The sequence below is a fragment of the Erpetoichthys calabaricus genome, chromosome 15, assembly GCF_900747795.2.
Source record: "Erpetoichthys calabaricus chromosome 15, fErpCal1.3, whole genome shotgun sequence".
NCBI lineage: Eukaryota > Metazoa > Chordata > Cladistia > Polypteriformes > Polypteridae > Erpetoichthys > Erpetoichthys calabaricus.
The window spans coordinates 56,701,561-56,727,549 of NC_041408.2; positions in this window are offsets into that span (position 1 = coordinate 56,701,561).

A 25,989-nucleotide genomic window follows, 5' to 3' on the forward strand; every position below is an offset into this window, starting at 1 on the left:
GTATTCTTCAACTTCATGTTATATGTTCTATCCATCAAGCCATCTTCTCAGCCCACTTATTTTTTACTGGGTTGTGGAGTTTGAATCTTCTTCCAGCATTATCACGCACAAGGAAAATGCCAGGCATTGATGGAAATACCACCTCACAGACATGCACACATCTACACTTGTGTGCTGTTCGATGAGCACCCACATCTGTGAAATTAAAGATGAAACCAGAATATTTGGGGAAAACACATGATGACTCTTTTAGAATGTACAAGCACCACAAAGCCAGTTACAGGGGCAGAACTGAAACCCATATCACTGAAGATGTCAAGCGGCAGTGCTAACATTGTGCCATTATGCCAAGCCTGTTAATTCCTAAGTTTCTTAAGAAATGTTAAGAATGCTAGGTTTATTAGCATTCAGTGAAGAAGTTTCTTTACAACAATTCAATATAAAAATGCTGATTTTTTTTCCTTTGGAAACTGGTATTAGTAATGTGACAAATACCCTACAGTATACCTTCTAAACACTGATTTGTAAAGACAGGTGACAAAGGCTGTTGTTAAAGTATATTTGCGAGTAAGCAGAACTAAAAGAGTTAGCGAAATACAGTGTGTATCTCAACACTGTGTGATAAAATTTGTCACGTTCTTCCAGCAGTTATAAGTGATGCACATGGTATATGTTTCTATACTGAACATTTTATATTCAAACAGATTGAAAAAAAGGAAAAACAAATTGTATATATCCCTTTAGTTTTACAATGTTTAATTATATGATGGAGTTGGAATATTTTAACAAATTGCAAACAGGTAGGTAGTTTAATTGTCTGTGTCTGCATACAATATAGTGCTTCCCATATTTGCAGAGTAAATACACTTGTCTTTGTAAGGTTCCTCTATTAGCAAACTTCAAGCAACCATGACAACTAAGGTCTTATAAAAACAAGAGAAGAATACAGCAATTGAAAGTGAGGTGAGGAATATAAGAGAATGTTAACATTGCTGAAGAACCTTTGTAGCACGGACAAGTCTTTTGTTAGAATATGGAAGGTGCATTTTAGCACTTGGGCCCTGACTATTTTTCTACCACTGTAAACTATGAAGATCTGTCTGCAGAAAATATGTAATTGCTGTAACACTGAAAAAGCAACAGTTTCAAATCCTGCAATTGAACATAATGGTAATCAAGGGAACTGTTCTGTGGCCAGACAGGAACTAAAAGTGAAGTGTTATATCTAATACAATATTCAACATTGACAGAAATATTTAGAATATAGTTTTGCCTATATTAACTACACAAACCAAAGAAAGTCACACAACATACCAGTGGTCTAGTGTTAAAAACATATAAAAATGTTTTTTATAGTATGTGTGAACTTTATAGATTTACATTAATAATGGAAATGTATTATGTAAAAAAGTTTTGCTTAGAAATGTGATTAACAGAAAACTTGAGGCAGTGCTGTTATGGTTTAATTGTCATCTCCATTCAAAAGACCTTTTTTCCAAAATAGGCTAGATTTTATTTTAATGGAATGGCTACCCATTCCATTCCCTAGTCACTCTTTCAGGTAATGTATTGTTACTATTAATTTTTATTTGATGGTGAGAATCAAATCTGTCATTTTCACAAAATGTACAGAAATGGGAGAAAAGTTAACAAAGTTGCTGAAAAAGTAATCCAACTTTAGAATAGCATTTGAATAAGACACTTGCAAGGAATAACTGCAACATACAAGGGGGGACCCAAAAATAACCGGAATTTTGTTGTTGTTAGGTCATTTATTTATTTACGGTTATTTTTGGGTCCCCCTCGTACATTGTAGAGTCATAAAAATGAAATTTTTTACTATAGGTGGGTGATGTATGATGCACTAGCATGTCATAAAATATATGTTACTATTTTTAAGCAAATATCTTATTTAATGTTTAAATTCATGAAGAGGAAACCTACTTTTTGATGAAATTTCATTGAGATGGCTTAACTTGGAACAAAAGGCAAAGTAACTCAAACATATATCAAAAGTATGCTTAATAAGTGGTGGATAGAGAGAATAAATCAGCGTGGCTATTACGGACTTCCCTTGCTCCTATGTATTTGGTGCGTTAGCTGGCCTGATTTAAAAATCTGTCAAAATACTTCTACTTGTCTGTCTGTCTGTCTGCCGGCCCGTCACCTTTTCTCTCACTCTCCCTCTCTCTTTCTTTCTCGCTGTATGTATCCTGTCCTCTCTTTTACTTAACAGAAATTCCTCCCTGTGAAGTCCTTGGAACCACTTTTGGGGTTAAGGTAACCCCAAGAAAATCCTGGGGCTCTATTAGAAGAGAGCCCTCTGGTGGTCACAGGTATCCCTGCACTCTTGAACTCTTAAACTCATTTAGTTGCTCTTAAGAGCCTGTAGTCTACATAATAAGCAGCATGGTCCCTCAAGGGAACCTTTTGTTGCCACCTGCCAGCCTGAAGGAATTTGGGTTAGTTTCTTTCCAACCCCCGTGCAATATTTATATCCAGGAGACCCACTGCAGACACAAGCTATTATTTCAAGCTTACCTACACTGGCATTTGGAAGGGAACTCTCCTGTCACTTGAACTGAAATTTTTTCTTTGTATTCTTTCCCAGCCCTCTGTCCTTTTAGTGCTTATCCAGAGCACTAACTCATTTTCCATTGCTTAAAGTTATTTTCAATATTTTATTACTCACTATGAAACTCAACATTCCAAGATAATTGAAAGTGTCAAATCTGCATAGCAAAAATAAGTCTAAAATCAACAACAACTAACAATGTTTTGTGGACAAAGGTGTTTTTTTAAAGAATTTATATAATAAAGACATTATTGACTATTTAAGCTCTCATAAAGTTGTTTTCTGGGAGGGTGAGACGCCCACATCTTATCACAGTTTGAAAATGGCCTTCGCAGCGCCCTAAAGTTTCATTGAACTAATGTCTAAAAAGTCTGAATTTAGCCTGATGCTTGTTTTAGAATTTTCTGCCTATTTATTTGTTAGCCTTTTAAGTTTATATTAGAATATGTACAGTGCATCCGGAAAGTATTCACAGCGCATCACTTTTTCCACATTTTGTTATGTTACAGCCTTATTCCAAAATGGATTAAATTCATTTTTTTCCTCAGAATTCTACACACAACACCCCATAATGACAACGTGAAAAAAGTTTACTTGAGGTTTTTGCAAATTTATTCAAAATAAAAAAATTGAGAAAGCACATGTACATAAGTATTCACAGCCTTTGCCGTGAAGCTCAAAATTGAGCTCAGGTGCATCCTGTTTCCCCTGATCATCCTTGAGATGTTTCTGCAGCTTAATTGGAGTCCACCTGTGGTAAATTCAGTTGATTGGACATGATTTGGAAAGGCACACACCTGTCTAAATAAGGTCCCACAGTTGACAGTTCATGTCAGAGCACAAACCAAGCATGAAGCCAAAAGAATTGTCTGTAGACCTCCGAGACAAGATTGTCTTGAGGCACAAATCTGGGGAAGGTTACAGAAAAATTTCTGCTGCTTTGAAGGTCCCAATGAGCACAGTGGCCTCCATCATCCACAAGTGGAAGAAGTTCGAAACCACCAGGACTCTTCCTAGAGCTGGCCGGCCATCTAAACTGAGTGATCGGGGGAGAAGGGCCTTAGTCAGGGAGGTGACCAAGAACCCGATGGTCACTCTGTCAGAGCTCCAGAGGTCCTCTGTGGAGAGAGGAGAACCTGCCAGAAGGACAACCATCTCTGCAGCAATACACCAATCAGGCCTGTATGTTAGAGTGGCCAGACGGAAGCCACTCCTTAGTAAAAGGCACATGGCAGCCCACCTGGAGTTTGCCAAAAGGCACCTGAAGGACTCTCAGACCATGAGAAAGAAAATTCTCTGGTCTGACGAGACAAAGATTGAACTCTTTGGTGTGAATGCCAGGCGTCACATTTGGGGGAAACCTGGCACCATCCCTACAGTAAAGCATGGTGGCGGCAGCATCATGCTGTGGGGATGTTTTTCAGCAGCAGGAACTGGGAGACTAGTCAGGATAAAGGGAAAGATGACTGCAGCAATGTACAGAGACATCCTGGATGAAAACCTGCTCCAGAGCGCTCTTGACCTCAGACTGGGGCGACGGTTCATCTTTCAGCAGGACAACGACCCGAAGCATACAGCCAAGATATCAAAGGAGTGGCTTCAGGACAACTCTATGAATGTCCTTGAGTGCCCCAGCCAGAACCCAGACTTGAATCAGATCGAACATCTCTGGAGAGATCTTAAAATGGCTGTGCACCAACGCTTCCCATCCAACCTGATGGAGCTTGAGAGGTGCTGCAAAGAGGAATGGGCGAAACTGGCCAAGAATAGGTGTGCCAAGCTTGTGGCATCATATTCAAAAAGACTTGAGGCTGTAATTGCTGTCAAAGGTGCATCGACAAAGTATTGAGCAAAGGCTGTGAATACTTATGTACATGTGAATTCTCAGTTTTTCTATTTTTAATACATTTGCAAAAACCTCAAGTAAACGTTTTTCACATTGTCATTATGGGGTGTTGTGTGTAGAATTCTGAAGAAAAAAATGAATTTAATCCATTTTGGAATAAGACTGTAACATAAAAAAATGTGGAAAAAGTGATGCGCTGTGAATACTTTCCGGAGGCACATTATGTAGAAGATTATAATGGCTTCTTTACCCATTGATTGTAGTACTAGGGTGTTGTACCGTGTTAGCCATTATGAATGTAGTGAAAAGTCTAGCAAAATGGCACCTTTTATTGGCTAACTAAAAAGATTACAATATGCAAGCTTTCGAGGCAACTCAGGCCCCTTCTTCAGGCAAGATATAAGATGTTAGATTACATTTTGCCTGAAGAAGGGGCCTGAGTTGCCTCAAAAGCTTGCATATTGTAATCTTTTTAGTTAGCCAATAAAAGGTGTCATTTTCCTTGACTTTACCCATTGATTGTCATTTTTTCTTGTATATGTTCCTGTACCGTACATGGTAATTTTTTCATTAAATGTTGTTTGAAGGTTTTAAATGTGAAATTTATGGCATAAAGGAATGATTGATTGATTAGTATTGCAAACTTCTATAAGAACTTTTAAAACTGACTCTGATTAAACAACTATTATTTGTGAATAGTTTTTCAAAATATGATTATGTCTGGTACAGCATATCTCTTTAAAATTAACATTATTGGTTGATTGATTGGTTAGTTGTTTGTCAGTTTGCATGTAATTGTGCATGTATTAAAATATTTAAAGTAGAAACTGAACAATGTTTACTTATGTATTAGAATTATGTTGCAACACCATAGCTGTGATCTGTCTAGTAAGAACAAGAAAATGTTTTCATGCAATTAAAGTAAGCAGAAAAAGAAAACTTTAAATACATTTTACAACTACAATGAACTTATTGACAGATATTACTGAAATGTCCTCATCATTTGAATCATCTTTAAAATTTAGCTTTTTTCTCCATGTTGCTTATCTACAGATGCAGTATAACTTAGTAGTTTGTTAAGTTGGAAAGCAATTATGGTGAACCTTAAGCTGATAAATATAATTAAATGTTTCGTACTGTCGAACCTTATTAGGAAAGTAGTTATCGGATAAAGTTTTGTTTTACATTCTCTCAAGTTATATGTACTTTATTTTGAATTTATTCTTTTTTTTATTTGGTAAAATTGTTGGGTACTTAGAATGGCAAGTTTGTTTTTGTTGCAATAAATAATATTGCTATATTTGCTAATTTTAGTTTTTAATCCAATGTAATAAATTAAAAAATGAAAATGTAAGTTAGAATGTAAACAATGAAATGAAAATAACAATGTACTACAGGAACATATTTTACCATTTTGAAAAAACATACAGCTCTTGTATTTTTCAGTAATCCGCAAACTTTGCTAATAGGAGCAGTCTAGCATTACATTCTCCTCTTTTGCAAATGTGACATTTGTACTGATGCAGAAAGGTATGTGATCCTATTGACATAGAGATCCAATTAATCTATTCCTAAAATTAAATTCAAACAATGAGAGTTATGACAGCAGTAAATGCTTATCCCTGGTAATCATCTTATTTATTGAATAAATGTAGGTAGCTTTACCATTATTTTTATTTTATGCAGCTCTTTGAAATTTGTTGAAAAGGTCTGCTTGACATTCGGCAGTGCAAAGCCTTAGGAAATTTGATCATCTAAGGATAGTCTTTATGATGCCTGTCACACTGTTGAATAAGTGTCAGCAATCTGAAGTCTTCTCAAATTGCGTAGTGTTTTGAGAGATCCATACTCTGCATAATTAGGGTTAATTAGGGTTCAATTTTAAATTGCTTGAGATAATTACATTGTCCAACAAATAATTATTTAATTATCAATTATCTAAACATTTTACGTAAAGGTTTTTGGTCTGTCAAGCTTAATGATTAAAGCTAACTTCTTGAGTTACTCTGTGCCTCACCTGCATTTTCAGGTTAGCATTCTTTTTATTGTGCTCAGATCTTGAAGCGTAAGGGAAGCACTCTCCCTTTTTGCAAACGTCTGGTAAAGAAAGTGTATTATTATTATTTGAATAACAAGCATGAGTTTCTTCATAGCTTATTAGCCTATTTGTTTGTAATGAGGGCTGAAAAGGGCTTGTGTAAGCCTGTGGATTTTCAGACAATACTTTGGCAAGATATCGCAACTATGTGAGAGGAAAAGGTTGTTTACATGTAAGTTCTTACTGAGAAACACACTTTATACTTACCAGGACAATTCTAATTTATTTCTTAAATTGTGTTGCTAATTAATTAATTTTTAATAAATTCATTTTTAGGTGATTAGCTCAGCACTTTATACATTTATTGAAATAATACCAGTTATAGTGATTTATTAGCAAGAGTCCATATTGTGTCTTTTTCCAGTAGAAGGTTTCAGAGAGCTGGAGTATCTAGACAGCAATGGGAAATAGACAAAATAAATATGGACAGAATGCCAATTCCTCAAAAGGCACTGGCATAGAGATTTTTTCCAAATTCTAATTACCAGACATGTGCAAGATTTGAAAATATGCTAAAACTGCCAGGCAAGTGTACTTAAAGTCATGTTGCAACAAACGGAATGGAGGTGACAGCACTGATTGTTGCATTGTATCTTTCTTGGCAAAAAACTTCACAAATATGAAAATTAAAAAATTTTATCTGTTGTTAATTTTAGTTTAATAACCATGCTGAACAATGTTAACATTGATCTGATGTACTACAGTTGAATGCATGTTTTGCAGCAGGATGGTATCTTTTTCAGATCGTTGTTCTTCATGACAACTATTGTTGACAACCTAGTTATAGTCCAAACTTTATGGAATTGGTAAAATGTTTGCAAATGACAGAAGTTCATCTTATTTGCTGTTCAATGACACTGTCTTCATTACTCTGTTTTATGGATGTTAAATTGTACTTATCTAATATATCTTGCATAAAGATGATAATCTTTAACTCTGAAACATTGTAAAATAATTATATAGAGAAGATTCATGTGACTATTGCAAACATTTTCAGTTTTTGGTTAAATGTGTATAGCACCTAATCTTAAATGATAATATGGTTAATTGGTTTTTAATTGTGCTACTAAAACATAAGGTTACTAAAGCATAAGATATGTATGAGTATATAGTGCATTCAGTGTATTGTACATGTCGTTTTATATGTATCGTATGCACTAATGTGCATATTAGCACAAAAGGTCATCTGTGTTATCAATTATTCCTTTTGAATAGTGTCAAAAATGAGTCAGAGTTGTTTCATTTATACACACACGTTTATACATGTTTGGAATTTCCAGTGTCTCTTGCTTTATTTTTAATTTGTAATTCCACCAAAACATTATTATCTTAAAGCTAATTTCCTTCTTTTGCATTTTGCTGGTTTAGATTTAGTCAGTAATGCCTAATTTAAAAATGTCATATGTGTTCCAGTTCAGGGAAGCTGATTATTACAACAACAACAACATTTATTTACATTTTCATACAAACAACATAGCTCAAAGTGCTTTACAAGAAGTGAGAGAGAAAGTTACATGATAAAAAAAAACATTAAGATTAGGCAATAATATTAAAAAATAGGTAACAAAAGATAAAGGTAAGTTCAGATGGTGGGGAGGACAGAAAAATAACCTCTAGATAGGCTGGAGAAAAAAAAAAACAAAATTTGAAGGGATCCCAAAGGCCAAAAGACTACCCATCCCCACTGGGCATTCTACCTGTTGTTAAATATATCATTTTTGTTTACAGGTTTCACATAATAGAATTAGATTAAGTTAGTGTTTTGACACCAGCTGTAATACCATCCTTCATTCCATCATCACAGGTGGGTTCATCGGGCCTTGATCAGGTGGTGGTGGCGTAGACTTCCACCACAGAAAAACCGGAAAAGACAGAAAAGCAAAGTTGAGATTAGTAAAGATTGTGCATCCCTGAAGAATATGATAATTCTATGCCTATTAAGAATACAATTAAAAATGTAGCTATGAAGAGGTGAGATGTGCTCAGATTTTATTTTTCTAATTAAAATTCCAGCTGCTGCATTCTGCACTAATTGCAACTGATTGTTGTTTTTGTTAGGTAGTCCTGTTAGGAGTGTGTCACAATAATCTAGTTGACTAAAAACAAAAGGGTGAACTAATTTTACAGCATGTTGTAAATTTAGAAAAGGTCTAACTTTTTCTATACTCCTCAACTGAAAAAATGCAGTCCTAGCAATCTGGTTAATATGTTATTATAAAGTGTAGGTCACAGTCAAATTAGCTGTGAACCACCCAATCTCACTGAGATTGCACAGGTGGTAAACCAGCTGAGTGGGGAGGGAAAGGCTGTCGGGATCTGTGGTATCCAGGGTGGACTTTTCCAGGCTGGTGGTAAGGCTGTCCTCCTGGCATTGCAAGCAATCTTTGCTTCCATTTGGGAGACTTGCATCATCCCAACTGACTAGAAAACAGGACTTGTCGTCCCTATCTGGAAAGGGAAGAGTAATCGCCTGGATTGCAGCAACTACAGGGGGATAACACTGCTCTCTCTGCCAGGTAAGGTCCTTGCTAGGGTCGTCCTCAATAGGATCCGTGATCACTTGCTCACCTACCAGCGACCGGAACAGTCTGGTTTTACGCCTAAGAAGTCTACCATCGACCGCATCCTGGCACTGAGGGTTCTCATGGAGCGCAAACGCGAATATCGGCAGAGTTTCTTTGCAGCCTTTGTCGATTTTCGCAAAGCGTTCAACTCAGTTGATCGAGCTGCCCTGTGGGACATCCTGAGGATTCACGGGATCCTCTCGAGATTGCTGGATATCATGGCCGGCCTGTACACTGGTACTGTGAGTGCTGTGCAGAGTGGAGGCAGGACCTCTGTGTTTTTCCCAGTTGATTCTAGGGTTCGTCAGGGGTGTGTTCTTGCACCTACTCTATTCAATGCTTGCAAACCAGGATCCTGAGTTGTTTCGTTGTGTAGTGGGTGTGGTAACGCACTGTACCAGTGCATGCTCCCCAACTTCTCATGACTTGTCACAGTCAAAGATTACCCCTAAATTCTTTAACTCCGCCTTGAATTTTAAACCTAAGGGATCAATAATATTTCTAATACCCTTGCGTTTTCCATGTTTACAAATCACTAAGATTTCTATTTTTTCCTAATTTAATTTGAGAAAGATTCTACTCATCTAATTTGAAATACTACTAAGACATTGGATCAGAAAGTGAAGACAGGGTCATCAGGCACTATTGATCAATAAAGCTGTGTGTCATCTGCATTGCTGTGGTAGCTCACCTTGTACTTTGAGATAATCTGACCTGATGGAAGCATGTAGATTGAAAAATCTCTTTATTACACATTCTCTTTTTCATATGGCATATGTCTGGACAGGAAAGAGAAGAAAAAAATACAAGGACATTTGTGTCCTTTTAGTCTAAATGCAGCTGTATGGAGTTCCTTTCACATGAGCTTATTTGAACATATTAATTCTCTCAGTTCATAGGAAATCTGTTAGCTGGATGTTTTCATTGTAAGTAATATGCTAATCAGATGCTAATGTTTGACTGTAACTGGACTCAAATGTTTGCCAAAATCCGTATTTTCCTGTTTCTGCAATCAGTCTAGGAATTATAAATTAACCAGAAGTATTTTTGCAAATATGTTGCCATCAATTAGGCTATTTTAGAGGCATTTACTCGTTAGCAGGCCCAAAATGAATTTTGCTACTATTGTCCTGAAGTCCATTTTGCATTGAACAGGCACGGGTATAAATTCTAATGACTATACAGCTTCTCTGCAGACATTGTCACAGGATGACATGTTGTTTTATCTAAAATGAATTTCCTCCATTTTAAAAGGGTCCACATTAAAGTGGCATAATGTAATTCAGTGCAGTAAGACTCAGTAAAACTCATGTTTACTAAATGTCATTGAAAAACAAAGAATGACTCCTCATTTGAATTAAAAGAGCAAAATGTTAAGTCTAACCTGGACCCACTGTGGACTATTGAAAGTCTGGAGCCTAGAGGGAAGGAATAACAATGTGCCCAGAGGAAACAGCAGTGAAGATAATTCAAGAGTATTTTTATTGCTTAAATCAAATAAATTACATATGACAGATAATTATAAAGTCATAAATGGAATGGTTGATAAAAAATATTTGGTGCCAGTTCCGATAAAATGTGTGGTGTGGGATCTCGTCCTCTTTGGATTATAAAAAAAAATTAAAAATCTACATACATTCCCCAATAGTCATAATAATTAAAAGTGTCCTTTGTATTCATTTATTAAAATGTTTATCTAGTTACACTAGAAAAATACTTTATTAAAATTTTATCTTTTTTGATATGCAATTCTGCTGTTTTGTTTACATTCAGTATTTGCAATTTAATGCTTATTCTGTAATAGAAGCACGTTTACAAAGCTTAATCATTTCAAAGAACATAACTTTAAAAGCTCTTTATTGGCAATTTCCTCACAAAAATATAATAGCACATTTTGTGAAATGCATTTAAAAATTAAATAAATATTTGACTGCATTATCTTGACATTACTGTTGAATATCAAATAATTACTAAGCATTTGCTAAAAATGTGTAATGTGTCTAGTTAGGACATGGGAAAATATAAGAATAGTCGAATGACAGTTTTTAATTTGTTTCCACTTATTCTTTGTTCTTTTTAATTATGCATTTCTAGTTGTAGTTCATTATGAGTCAGACCTCATGGTGGCCCCCTGGAATTCTGACATAACCTACTGACCAGAGGAATTGACTGCTTAGAGTGGATATAAAAGACCTTATCAGCTGGACTTGTGTGAGCTTAGCGTTAATAATAAGAGTGACAAAAACAAAAAATGAGGCTACAGGGAGTGAGAGATGAAGGGAAGAAGTCTCGATTTGGTGTATGACAACAGTCATCCAGGAGGTGACTGTGTTCAAAGATCTAATTAAATAGAAGTCCACGTGTTTACTAGACTCGATATTTTATAATGCATAAACAGCACTGTGTCTCCTGGGTCTTATATTTTGTTCATATATAATTCCAAATTGGATTATTAATGCTGTGCTGTACATATAATATGAGACATTTTTATCTCTATAACTCTGATGAGATTACATTTCTTTAATTTTCAAAGAAACTCATTTACTTGAGGATGTTTTATAAAGTTTTTCCATGAGGGATTATTTGAAGGATTTGCATTGTATGATCTGTGCTATTTAACAATCTTGCTCTATAATGTATGTCTTCCACTTGTTAACTTTTCTGTTTCAGGTTTAAAAAATGGTTTGCTGTCATTTCATTTGTTCTATCAATTGCTGTTTTACACTTGTGTTTGTATTCCTAACAAGCCTCATATCCTGCTCTTTTTAAAAGTTTTTTTTTTAATTCTTAAGTTCTGAAAAAGTATCTAGTTTATAGATACAGTATTAAGGCTACCAGTTTAATTGGGCAGTATCTTGCCTAATAAAGCAGAATGGTTTGGGATAGTATTTAACATACATGTTCTATATTAAATGAACAAAATACTGAACAAATTATTTGAAGTAAAGAATTCTAAAATAAAATGATACTGTATCTGTTTTTCTATATGCCTGATCTAATTTAGAATAATAGAGAATGCCCTGGTAAAAATAGGGTTATAGAAGAAACCACACAATAAAAGCTTCGTATAAACGTGGTACATTCTAGACTAGTTTCTGGAAACCTGTTCACCTTAATGCATAAAATGGAGTCAGGGTACTGCTACAGAGGCCGTTGCCAAGCTCATTACTGTGTACTTCACAGTAATATATACAGTATATAGAGCAAACTAACCCTATTTAGGGAAATACAAATCATGAATAATTAATTATGTTTAACTTAATTTAGTTATTTCTTTTTTCCTTCTTCCTTCATTTTCTTTTATAATATATTAATATAGAAGCAGCAAATAATAGTTGTGCCAGGTTTATTCTTTTGGAAATATAAATCAGATGACCATTTCCTTGGCTGGGTGTCTGTGACATGACTAGTAAGAATGCATATTTGGAATTTTGTATATTTTGAACTGGTAAGGACATTGTTCAAATGCTTGAAAAATACATGTTTTAAAAGCTGAAGGTACATTTTTTAGAACTTTTAGGACTTTGGGATTTTTTTACTGAATTATTAAGTCAGAAAGAACATAAAATAGGCAATTATTTTTCTTTTATGAAGTATACAGTGAATAAACAGCTTTGGTTCGATATGTAAATTCTTAAAATGCCATGTGACTAATGATTGTCAGAAAAACCTAATTAGTTAAGAGTATTAAATATCAGGCACTTAAACCTTTGTCATTCAAGATGAATCTTCAGAGACTATGTATTAGATTCAGAGGTGGCAGAATATGGTACATGAGGAAGGATTAGAAAGAAGCAAAATCCCTCAGCTTGTGGGAATAGGGGAACAGTGCTGTAATGTGATTATAGTAATGATCAACAAGTCATAGTGGGTTGCCTTTGTTCACTGTAATTAACTTCTTTGAATGGCGCAGTCGTTTTTTCTGTGCTCATCAGATGGTCCTGTCTTTGTGTCCCCAGTCTGTCATTTCTCCTGCCGCGATCTCAAACCTTCATGTGCATGACTAAATAAATTCAAGCCTGGAACAAAGATTGAATGGTGGAATAGAGATTGATATCTTTTGTTGTTGGACATTCAATACCATATACCAATCCAATTACTTAAGCTGTTTCTATCAGTCTCATTACCGTTCCCTATTGAGGCGTGCCCTATTGCTGGATCATTCTCTTTCACAAGAATGTAGTGGAACAGATTAGGGTTTTAATGAGACCATGCCTCTTGAGGTTGGATCTTTTACGAATTTTTTTTTTAAAGAAGCAAAATAGGAATCATACCTATGTAAGAGGCTGGGAGCATTGTTGCAAAGGGTGATCAAAGAAAAAAAAAAGCTTAGAATGTGCATAAGCACACGAGGACATTTTTGTGGTTAATAATAACCATTTCTGGCAAGTGTTTTATCCACAGTTTCCCAATCTGATGTGAAGCCCAGGAAAACCATTCAGACAGTGGGGTGTATGTTCAGTGTTGCTTTTGAACTTTTATTGAAAAGTAAGGTCTTTCAGCTTTGATGAAACAAATTTTGATGTTTTGTATGCTTCCTTCTCAGCATCCTATATAAACAAAGCTCATGTTTTAGCTTTAAGATAGACTCACTTCTGATTCACAGACTGTCAGAACTCTGTTAGAGTGTTGAGGGTGATTTATAAGTCACTTAGTGTTTATATTATTTTTCAAATAACAAATCTTTTTTTTTTTGCTAATTCATGTTCTACCATTTGAATACTTTATGATACTGTATATTGTTCCTCTTAAGATTTTGTGGTTATGAATTTTGTCTTTTTGTTAAAATCTGTCATTAGAAAAACCCTTTCAATGTGTTTTCTCTTTGCTGATTAGGAATAATTTGTATTAAGTATAACTAGGATGATTTATTTAACCTTGTTCATAGTTATTTTCTAAGAGAAGAGCATGCCTTAAAAAACAGTTTCTTGCAAAAGAGTGGACAGGGTTGTATTCCTTAATAACTAACTACCTGCATCTTTTTTCTTACTCTGGCCTAGCTTTTCAGCATGAGAACAGTTATTGAATTGCTCATGGGAGTCAAACAGACACTTATCAGAGCTGTTTGCAGAAATGATTAATAGCTTCAAGAAAACTTTTATCGGATGAGAATGTTATTTTGCAAAGCAAAATCTATCAGCGTTATGTTCAGTCTTACACTGTGAAAGTAATCCTTTAATCTTTGTTTGACACCGATGGTTTTGATGGGTTTTAATGCAATAGAGTTTTAATATAGAAATGACCAAAGCTGTCTTTAAACAATATAAGAAGATCAAACAATTAAAAATATTTACTATGTTTCTAACCTTTTGAAACTGATTTATATTATAATTTTGTTTGTCCAACAAAAACATAATATATGTTGAATAAGTAATAAAAATGTTTCCTTGCTGTATTTATCTTTGTCTTCTTTAATAAAGATTGGGTCAGGTCTTTTTAAAGAGATCTTAATTTTTTAAACCAATAAAATCATGGCAAAAGTAAATAATACCAAGTAGTGTCAAATAAAACCAATCACAAGTCTAGTTTTTCTGCATTTTTGGTGTAATTGTTTAATTGGAATATTTTAAAGTTTAAGATGCTGAAATGTCATTAATGTCATTGAGTTTTAACTGCCTCACTGTTACCAGGTAATGTTTTATATATCTATCATTAAAAAAGACTGGAAAAGCTTTGGAGACCAAGATTTCACTCCAATCAATATTTTTGAATGAGTCTTATTAGTCTAAGTAATCCATCTACAACATGAGTGTTCAATTCAAATCTCAGAGACCACATTAGCAGCAGGTTTTTGTTCCAGACACTGTCCTAATTTGTAATCAATTACTGCCTGTAATTGGACATATGTCTTTTGAATAAGTTTAATTAACTTGCTTTTTTAAAATGCAGAACACTTAAGTGTTAATTTTTTTTCTTAACCAGCAGTCAAACAATAAAGCAATGCAAAGCAATTCAATACAAAAAGAAAAAAGGGAAGGACTCAGAAATACTGACCAGGGGTCAAATGTACTGTATGATGTTTGGATATGCACCAAAAAATGTCCAAAATGTGCATATGCAAATTTCGAAAAAGCAAATGCAAAAGTCCATATTTATAAAAGAAAAAAAAAACTTGAATGGAGAACAAGCATATAGTTACAGTAACTCTGATTTGGAAAGGGCTGTGAAATCATGACACCTCTGAACAAGTAGGGAAATGCATTCAACCCCAGCTAAATGACAACTTGTTGTCTGTAATTGCATTAAGTAAAAACACAGGTGTGATTCACTCCCTGAAAGCTCCACAGTATATCCAGAGCCTTATGGTTTGACACAATATGGCTTGTTTAGCATTGCTTGAGCACTATACAAATGGTCATTTACAAAGGAGCTTTTAGGGCCTTTTTTTTCTTGCCCATGATGTTGACTGGCTTATGAGCCATTCTCTTAGAACTATGTGCTGGGTTGGCCCCGGCATTAGAAAGACAGACTGTAAGAATCAGGCTACACCTGTTCATATGCAGGTTTTAACAACGGTTGGCTTTCTGGCAACAGGCACCTATGAGAGAGAACTAGCCGACAGGTCAGGAATATTTCTTCCAAGTGTCACACCTACTGTGCTGGAAGCCACACAGTGGCAGACAAAGCACTAGATTCAGTTTCCTTATGATGTGGGTGTACATAAAAATGCAATTTTTACTGGTGTCTAGTTTTCCTAACTTAATATTACACATTGCAATAAGGGCATCTAGAGAGAATGAAGCTGCTTTTATTAACCATAACCAGTTTCATTCCATTAACGTACAAGTCATCTGTGATGCCAAGATGAAATTGACAAAGGTTAGGGCTGCTGCGTCATAATGCCACTTAATAAGTCATCTCATTCCCAGATCGAAATCAGAGAGCACAGATATGCTTTTCCTTCCTCTCATTGCACTCACACTCCGCTGTTGATGAGGGAAATGCTTCATCACCTGCTATCAGACCCTTATTTTTTATTTCAGATATGATGTGGCTGGTAGAGCTCACCGCACTCACGACAGCAGTAACGTGTTGGCTTTCAATATATTTCCACTTGTTGGTGACACCTGTGTTTAGGCCTCCAAATAAAAGATCTTTCCATACCTTTTATTTAGAGAAGAGAAGTTTTATCTGGCATGACTTGATGCATCAGGTGGGAGGCCGCTCTACCAGCCAACAAAGTTCTGCAGCATCATGATTGCATATGTATGAGGCTGATTAGCATGCTCCATATATGGTTGTTTCAGGGTGGCGTTGGTATTTAAGCCGCATTCACGTATACAGAATTACAAGATGATTGTGATTTATTAAGGTCATTTGCATACAAAGAAGTGTACACAAACTTTCATTAGTGTTTTTTTTGTTTCTGTTTTTTGGGATACATACACTTTTCACACTCAAATCCATTCCAGGTTTTATAAACAAGGCCCCCTGCCCTGGTCCACAAAACATCAGGATGATGCTTTCAAAATATTAGAAAATCAACAGTTTTAGAAATGTCAGGTGTGCTAAAAAGCAAGCACTAAGAGGCCATATAACTAAACAACACATTTAAATAACAACAGGAACTGGCTTTGAAGTAAAATAACTGGTTTTGTGCAAAAAAGGTGACCCACCAGCAATTGAGTTTGACACCCTGATTAGGTGATCATGTTTTGCAATTCATTATTGTTTGGCTGCTTGTTAATGAAAATAAACTGAGAGATTCTGAATCTTAAAGCAAGTCCATTAAAATAAAAGCAAAAAAGCAGGCTCCATTAGCAGCAACACAAGTAATTGCTTCCTAATGAAGAACGTAGCTGGAATGAAAACCTGCAGCCACAGCAGCAGGGACTTGGTTTCTGTGCTAATGAAAATCAGTAATCAGTTTTAGCTTATTTTGGCATTTAGGTGCCCTCCAACATATCCAAATGCCCTCCACTGCATTGAAAGCTTTCATGCTGACACTCCTGATCTACTGCTTTGTCTAATTTCAAGATTGTTTCGGTGGAAGGACAGACAAGCATGATAAAGACATTACATATGTGTAGATTTCATCTTTATAGATTTTAATTAACCATTAGTGGATTACCTTTCCAAATGATATTTTTGAAGATAATCTCATGTCAATGAAAATATACATTCATTTGGTACCTTGAACTAATCTTGGGAAAAATATGCAATACAGTAATGCAGTTGAATATACAGTAGTTGTGGTAATGAACCTACTTTAGTTAGTCATCAGCTGCCCATTTTTCTGACTCAGTTACAGTGGAAACATTCACACCACTGTGCCTGCCGAAAATGTCCCACCTGTTGTTCAGACTAGCTCCTGGAGTGCTGGAAAACTGTGAAGTACCTCATAAAATCATATGCTACATCATTAATATTAATGGTTGTAGTAAACATGGTGTTTTGATGTAAGGGGTAACGTTGCAACATCAGAGTGGTTGAGCCTCAGGTTCAGTGCATGTGTTCTGTCTAGAATTTACATGATTTCTCTGTTCCTTAGTCAAGTTCTGTGTCTGCCACAGAGATATCATCAGGTGGGCCGGCAGCTTTAAATTATGCTAGCATGTGTAGTTGGGCTGTATTTGTGCGATGAGTGGTCATCAGATCCAGAGGTATACTTGTTTTTTGCCCCCCATCTTAAACACTGGCTTTCTGTGATCATGACTGAGTGAGTAGTTTGGACTCTTGCTGCATTTATGCTATATAATTCTTTCTTTATTTTATGTAAGATGAAATTTAATAGGATCATTCCTCTAAGAAACTAAATGTAAAGTTAATAGGGTAAATAAGTATATTTTGTAAGTATATTTAGTGTCAACTATTTTTATAAACTCTAAGTTCTATGTTGTGGTTTGAATGGGAAAAGAAGAACTATCACCAATAGTATGCTTTGACCTTAACTTAATATCTCTAAAATCAATATTTTGTTCTTGAATGGATTATGATAAAAATAATAAGGATTATGAGAGATGTGTGTGATACTGGAGCACCCCAGGGAACTGTCCTGTCTCCCTTCCTGTTTACCCCTGTACACAACAGACTTCCAGCACAACGCCAACACTTGCCACCTACAGAAATTTCCAGACGACTCGTCCATCATGCATGCTGCATTAGTAATGGAGATGAGTTGGAGTACAGAAAGATTGTGGAGGACTTCATCTCGTGGTGCAGGGAAAACCTGCAACTTGACATCAGCAAGTAAAAGAATGGTGGTTGTCTTCCGGCATGGCAAGGCACCTCTGAGACCTGTCACCATTCAGTGGGAGGATGAGGAAATGGTGCAGAGCTTCAAGTACCTGGAGGTTCACTTAAACAAAAACCGGTCTGGTCTGACAACACAGAGACGCTGTACAAGAAGGCCCAGAGCAGACTGCATATCCTAAGGAGACTCAGGTATTTTGATGTATGCAGCAAGTTTCTGGAAGTGTTCTATCAGTCCATAGTAGCCAGTGTGGTGTTCTAAGCTGCAGTGTCCTGAGAAAGTGACTTGAGCTCAAAAGATGCATAATGCCTGAACAAACTTATCAGGACATGCTCCTCCATCATAGGGAAAACCCTGGAAACACTGGAAGCTGTCGTGGAAAAGAGGATGGTGGAAAAATTGGATTCCGTCATTAAAATTCCCCACCAGGGGGGTGCTGTCTTGGAACACTTTTATGCTTATTCCACCACGGTGTGCTAAGAAGCTCCTCTGAGGGTCTTTTCTACCTGCTGCTATCAGGCAATTGAACACTTCCTTCAGATGTACTCTTTCAGTTCATTTTGAAATTTCTGTACAATATACAGTACATTTATTAATTTACTTATCGATTGATTGATTGAGTGTATTTTTTATCCTGTAAGACTGTATCCTTGTTTTCTATGTTTCTGCTACTGAATGCATCTGAATTTCCTCTTGAAATTAATCAAGTTTATCTAATCTAATCTACTAAGGAATTGGGTATTTATTTTATCGGTTGTGTTATTGTATATTGTACAAGTTGTTTTCAATAAGTCTTTTATTCTATCATCATGTTTTCTTTGTATATTTTAATAACTTGCCAGTGGAGGAGAGTGCTGGCTCAGCAGTCCATGGCCCTGCCTGTTCATGGCCCTAACATTGTAGGATCCCATGTCTGATTCCCTCATTGCCAGGTTTTGTTCTTTCTTGCTTTGTCCGGATCATCTTTTCTTCAGGTCCTCAGGTTTTCCTCCCATATCCCAGAGAAGTACATGTTGTGGCGGGCGGCTGGGGGCGGTACCCAGCCGCGACATCTGGAAGGTCCGGAAGATGGAATACGCCTTCTCCAGACTACGAGAGGGCAGCCGCCCTGGTTTGTATGGTGGCCACGGGAACAAAGCATGGAAGCTCAACCCTATAGGGGCCTGTGGTCACCACCAAGGGGCACCCAGACTCCTGAGAAGCCCTGGACATCAGCACTTCCGCCACACCTGGAGGTGCTGGCGGAAGGAAAACCAGGGACACCCGGAGTGCTTCCGGGTGCTCGTGTGGCACTTCTGCCACACCAGGAAGTACCGCAGGAAGCTCATCAGGAGGCACCTGGAGCACGTCCGGAGTCGGGTGGAAGAGGACAGAGCTTGGAGGAGAGGAGTGGAGGCGGTGAAGAGAGGATCTGAGAGAGGCCCAGACTTGAGGGTATGTGGTGCAGGGGCACCAGGTTGTGTGCACTTGTGTAAATATGTATAATAAACTTGTTGTGGTATTGAACCCATCAGTGTCTGTCTGTCTGTGTCGAGGCTGGTCTCCACAATGTTGAGTTAATTAGTCATTCTAAATTGACCCTATGTGGGTGGATGGGCCGCAAAAAGGGCTAGTGCCCCTGCTCAGGGTTGTGTCCTACATTGTGCCTGAATGGATTAACGTGATTTGAGAATTTCATGTTATAATATGTTTGACCTTTAGGTTACAACAACTTATTATCAGTAGCCTTTCTCTGTTAGTTGATATAATAAAGGAAGCTTAGCTTGCTAACAATGACAGATACCATGGCAGCTACACCAAACAATCGTAAAAACACAGGATGCAGAAAATACTGGTGGAGACTGAAAAAGTCAAGTTGAAGGGAGATTTTAAGATAAAAAATGTCAAAAGGAAACTACAGCATGTGGTCAAATGAGGTACTGCAGGTCCACAAGGAGACATGTTGGGGTGCCAACCCTTTTGTTCTTATTTAATCAAAAATAAATAACAAACAAAATATTTCCCTGTGGCGCAAAATGGGAACCCAAAAAGCTTCCAGATATCAGGAAAAGCTGTAATTAGGCTTGGGCTATCCAGTCACCTGATAGGGTTCTCTCTTTTTACAGTGGCCACGGGATATACTGTAAAGCTGTGGGACCAGAAGAGGCAGAGTCAAATTTTCTCACAGGGCATCTTCTCAGTACTGTGGAGAGAACAGATGAGTGGCATGGTTAGAGTCAGCGCCTCCTCTCGACCTGGGGTGGCACTATTACATACCTCAGATGAGCCAAGGAGAGCAATCCACTGATGCTCAAATGTGACAAGTGTGACTAATTGAATTTAGAGGAAATGCTACAGAAGGATCACCTAGAATGGCATCAAGCGAAAAACTAGATGCAGCCAGGGGAAATTATGTTGCTACGTTTTATTAAATACTTTGATGACATCTATCAGAGTCTAAGGAACTTGTAGAAACAACGCATAAAAGAAATTTTCTCTTCCTTTTAAGTTTAGAAAATGTTGAAAATAGACAGTGCCACTTAGGTAAATAAACTATGCTGTCAGCAATAAAATCTAAGATATTACTAATTAAATTCAGAATGGAACCTGAGTTGCATTTCCATTCTTGACGTAGTTCTGACTTTAACAGTGTCACACACATGCGATTAGGAGGCGGTCAAAGGGTTTAAATGAGCAAAGGGGTTTATCTAGAGAGGTGTTAGCAAAATTAGCAAAGTGTACTAATGCCTGTTCTTCTTCATCTGCAGATCCTCAGAAAAGAAGATACCTCACTTATGGTTCCTTCCACCATCACCCTCAATCCTCCCATTAACTTCTCAGCCTGTCGTCACTTTCACTCTCAGTCCTGCCTCTTCCTGTCTGAACTTTAATATAAACTCCCTGCAGCTGCTTTTGAGCAGTCTTATGTTAGGCTCAGTTTCGAGAGATTACTCTTTCATGTGTTGCGATTTGGCAATATTGTTTAATTTTTTTTTGCTTTTGTTGACAGTATATGGGGTGGTGCCCCCAAACATTTTTGCTGGTCTTGCTGGTCTTGCCTCTTTATTTACAATGAATAATACTTTTATCAAAGCTGCTCAACTCATTTCAGAATAATAGTATAAAATTTTAAGGTAATTGAACAAAACATATTACGGAACAGACTGGAACAAAACTTGAGACCACACCATTCATCCTGGGCCTTCTTATACCCCAATTCCTAAATTATTCAGTGTTTCACTGGGCAGTAAAACACCAATTATCTAAGCAACAATCTTCGCAGTAATCACGTAAAGTTGTGAAAATGTAATTATCAATAAAGAAGAATGTTTTTAAGAGTGTGGAGTAAATGACATACAGATCAGTCACTTGTAAATAACTACATGCTGGAATCATGAGGAGGCCAGCTAAAATTGAATATGTTGGTCATGTGAGAAAAGAACATTCTGGAAAAATGCTGGCAGGTGTCAAGACTTACTATGAACAAGTGAGAAAAGAGTGCTTGTCTACTGATTAGACGTGTAAAAGTTTCAAGAATTCTATTATGATCTCAAGAACTTCCAAGTCCATTCCCATAATGAACCTCTGGTGTCATGGACTTGTTAATTTCTTTACATCATGAGGCAAATTATGTTCCTGGAAAGTTTCTTATTGAAGCAGAGGCACACTCATGGCACTCATTCGTCCCCCTTAAGTGAGCTGAAGTGATGAGCTCCTTTTCAGTTACTCATCAGACTTTCCTCTTATACAAGGAATCTTCTTGTCATTTTTGATTCCTCCCTTTCTTACTCCACCCACATAACTTTCTTACTTTCACCTCCATAACATATCTTGTGTTTGCTCGTTCCTCTCCTTTGCTAATGCTGGGAAACTTGTCCATGCTTTAATCACATCCCACCTTGATTATTGTAACTCCCTACTGGCAGGTGTCCCTTCTAATCTTATATCACAGCTCCAGTTAACTCAAAATTCTGCTACAAGAGTCCTTACATGGACCGGTAACAGTGAGCACATCACACCCATCACATCCTGCTTCACCTCCACTGGCTCCCTGTGTCTTATCTATATATATAAAATTCTTTTCGTGTTTGAAATGGAAATTACGTATGACCACGCAATATGAAAATTATGTATGAAATGGAAATTACGTATGACCACGCGATATGGAAATTACATATGACCACAGAACATATTATAATACAGGAACTAATCACTTCGTTTGTGGACGCCATTTTTATATCGCCTTTACGAATTGTTATTATTTGTGTGAGAGTTATTTTACTGATATTGAAAAGAAGTAAACACAAACACGCCGATCTATCTCATAGAAGTGCGCCCCGCGTCACCCTCTCCCAGCCCTCCTCTCTGGATGACAGCGCTGAGCCGTCCGCCGCCAGGTGCATTCTGACAGAGAAGTTTTATTTATTCGTCCACATGACTGTCGCGGAAACTGCCACATTGTAACTTTTTTTTAGTTGGCAGTACTTGATAGTAGAAGAGATGAGAAAAACAGCTTTGCATCTTTCTACTTTTTAACTGCACCGAGCTGTAAACAATGTGAAGACAAGACTGCCTTCAGCGGCGAGGGGTCGTGAGAACAAATTGGATGCTGCGAGGCGTGGAATGTTGGGCTGCTCCGCCGGGTCGAGAGCTTCACAGTTTCGGACAGCGTCCTCTCTTCTCGCACTGTTTGTGACACTTCAACTGCCCCGTCGGCTCCTGGGAGAGTGGAAATCTTTGTGAATGAGTGTAGTCGGCGCCATAGAAGCAGGACTCTGTTTGTAAATTGCCCTGTATGACTACTTACTGTCCCTTAAGGTGAGTTCAGGTCACTAAAACCCCACAACATTCAAGGTTGCTTTTGTGATGAATTATTTTAAGAAGTAAATCACAGGCACGTAGTGCAAGGTTGTCAGGCAGAAATATGGACGATCACATAGAAAATGTCATTTCTATACCACAGCAGTCGTATAGCACCTTTCACAAGGGATCTACTATCGAGAAATGATCCAAATACATTTTAGCTGCTGTTAGTACTACTTACCTTTTGTGTTACAGTGCCTTTAAAATGTAGTTTACCCGAAACCACTCCAGTAGTGCTCAATGTATCTTTACTTCTTAAATGTTAATGTTTTACTGTTTAATAACTTACAGAATACATTTTATTTTTTTTCCCTTGCACTCAGTGAGCGAAGCCACTGGGTAATCAGCTAGTTGAATATAAAATTCTATTAATAACCTACAAAGCTTTAAAAGGCCTCACACTGGACTACATCAGTGAGCTTCTCCATCGCTAGTCTCCCACTAAGGTCCTCTGATCTTGTTGTGGCCCACACTAACCTGCACTCTGTTGGTGACAGCAGGGCCTTCAGCTGTATAGCGCCCAGACTTTGGAGTGACCTCCTGAAATTAATGAAATCAGCTGACCCAAATCATTCTTTTTAAAAAACAACTTCAAGCTCATCTGTTCAGAAAGGCGTTTAGCTGACCCTGACATTCTGCAGCTTCTTTCAGGTAACCTCTCTGTCCAGACGCTCATGATAATCTGTGTGTGCGTGTGTTGTGTGTGTTATATAATAAATGATGGGATTTGTTCAAGCTTTTCTTTTAATAGTGAATTTAGTATTTTACTGTGCTTTATTCTTTCTTTTATTCATTTAATGCTTGTGAATATCCTGTGTTTATTTGTTTATTGTTATATGCAGAAGCTATTTGTATCATCTTGTTTTAAGCACCTTGAGCATTGGAAAGGAACTTTATAAATAGAATGCATTATTATTATTATTATTATTATTATTGTAAATGACTTCAAAGCTCAAGAAGAAATGGTACATACACCATCTCTCATTTAAGGGCTGCTCAGCAAACAAACAAATAAATAAAACCGCAGTAATACAATGAATAATACTGCAAAAAATACAATCTACAAATAAGCTGTTATTGTTTCAAGTGCCCTAACCTGATTCCAACTGCCTTTATAAGATGAGCATCCACAGACGTGGTGCTGTTTTGTTCACACAACTTTCTTATGGATGTTGTCCTCCTTGAATGTGTTCTATTGATTAATAAAAAGGTGTTTAGGTCTCTGTATACATATTCAACAATCTGCCAGTAGCCCCCCGCTCGAGACGTATTGTGTCTTATTTGTTGTCTCTTGTATGGTTTGCTCCAGATTGAATGTCACCCCTCCCACCAATCTGTTGTGTATTTCAGCAAGAGATGTACAAATATGCGCCGTCTGAAAATGCAAAAAAGGAAACAAAAGGAGTTTAATGGGTGGTTTTCTGGCTGTACCAGATATGTGACTCAAGCAGTTTTGGGTTTGTGCCTTTTGGCAACAGTTATTCCTTGTTGAGGGAAAGAACAAAGAGATTAAGAAGGCCAGATGAGGTTAAAATGAACCTGACTCGTGGAGACTGTGCAAAGAAAGGGCTGAGCAATTATTCTTCTCAGGCTTCCTTGTGGAGGTCAGCAAATAATGTTATGTAAAAGATGCTTTTCACATTCATAATGGAAAAGGAAAACAAAAACTTCACTATCTAACTAAACCGTGTGTTCAGATGCAGTTTCTGTAACAAGATTCCTTCTCCTACCACCCTCGCTGCTTTTTTTCCAAAATTTACTTATTTGGCTGACACACTTTATCCAAGGTGACTTACACTTATGATACAATTGGTTACATTTCTTTGGTTTTTCCAATTGGAGCACAGAGAGGTGAAGTGACTTGCTCGTGGTCACAGAGTGTCAATAGTGGGATTTGAACCCACAACCTCTGAGATTGAAGTCCAAAGCCTTAACCAGATCATGGGCCTTTGCATCCTTTGTCCTCCCTTTGTGGAGTTTGCAAAGTGCTTTGAGTAGCGAGAAAGAGTTTGGGAGCATTCATCGAGACAGTGCATTGCTGCACCAGCCACATGACAAACCACCTCAGGATCCCAAATTAGGACCCGAGCTCAGCCATACAACACCTCAGCACCACACTAGTTTGAATGGAGTGGGACAGTGTGTGGATTTTTACAGTGGCTGGAGGGCCAAACCTGCCACCAACCCTCAAATTTTCCCTTACAAGTTGGAGGACCGGCTTGTAGGTTAACGCCATACCCAGGAAAGGGCCCAACTGAATGGAATCACTTCTGACATTTACGGGATTCAAACCGGCAACCTTCCAATTGTTGGCACAGATCTCTAAAACAACAACAACAACAACATTTATTTATATAGCACATTTTCATACAAATGATGTAGCTCAAAGTGCTTTACAGGATGTAGAAAGAGAAAAAAGATATAAAAATAAAAGTAGGCAATACTAATTAACATAGAATAAAAGTAAAGTCAGATGGCCAGGGAGGACAGAAAAAACAAAACAAAAAAACATTCCAGATAGCTGGAGATTAAAAAATAAAATCTGCAGGGGTTCTGAGGCCACGAGACCACCCAGCCCCCTCTAGGCATTCTACCTAACATAAATGACCTCAATCAGTCCTCATGGTATTCATGGAAGAACTTGATGATGATGGTCATGTGGACTTCTGGGCTTTAGCCTCAGAGTGACCACTAGTACGAAAGGCTCAATACAAATGTAAAGAATTATTATTATTAAATTGGCCTGTGTGTGCATGTGTGTGTGTGTGTGTGTGTGTGTGTGTCCGCTGTACAGAGGACTGTCATCCTGTCCAGACTTTGTTCCTGCCTTACGCCCTACACTAGCTGGGATAGGCTCCCGAGACCCTGGTC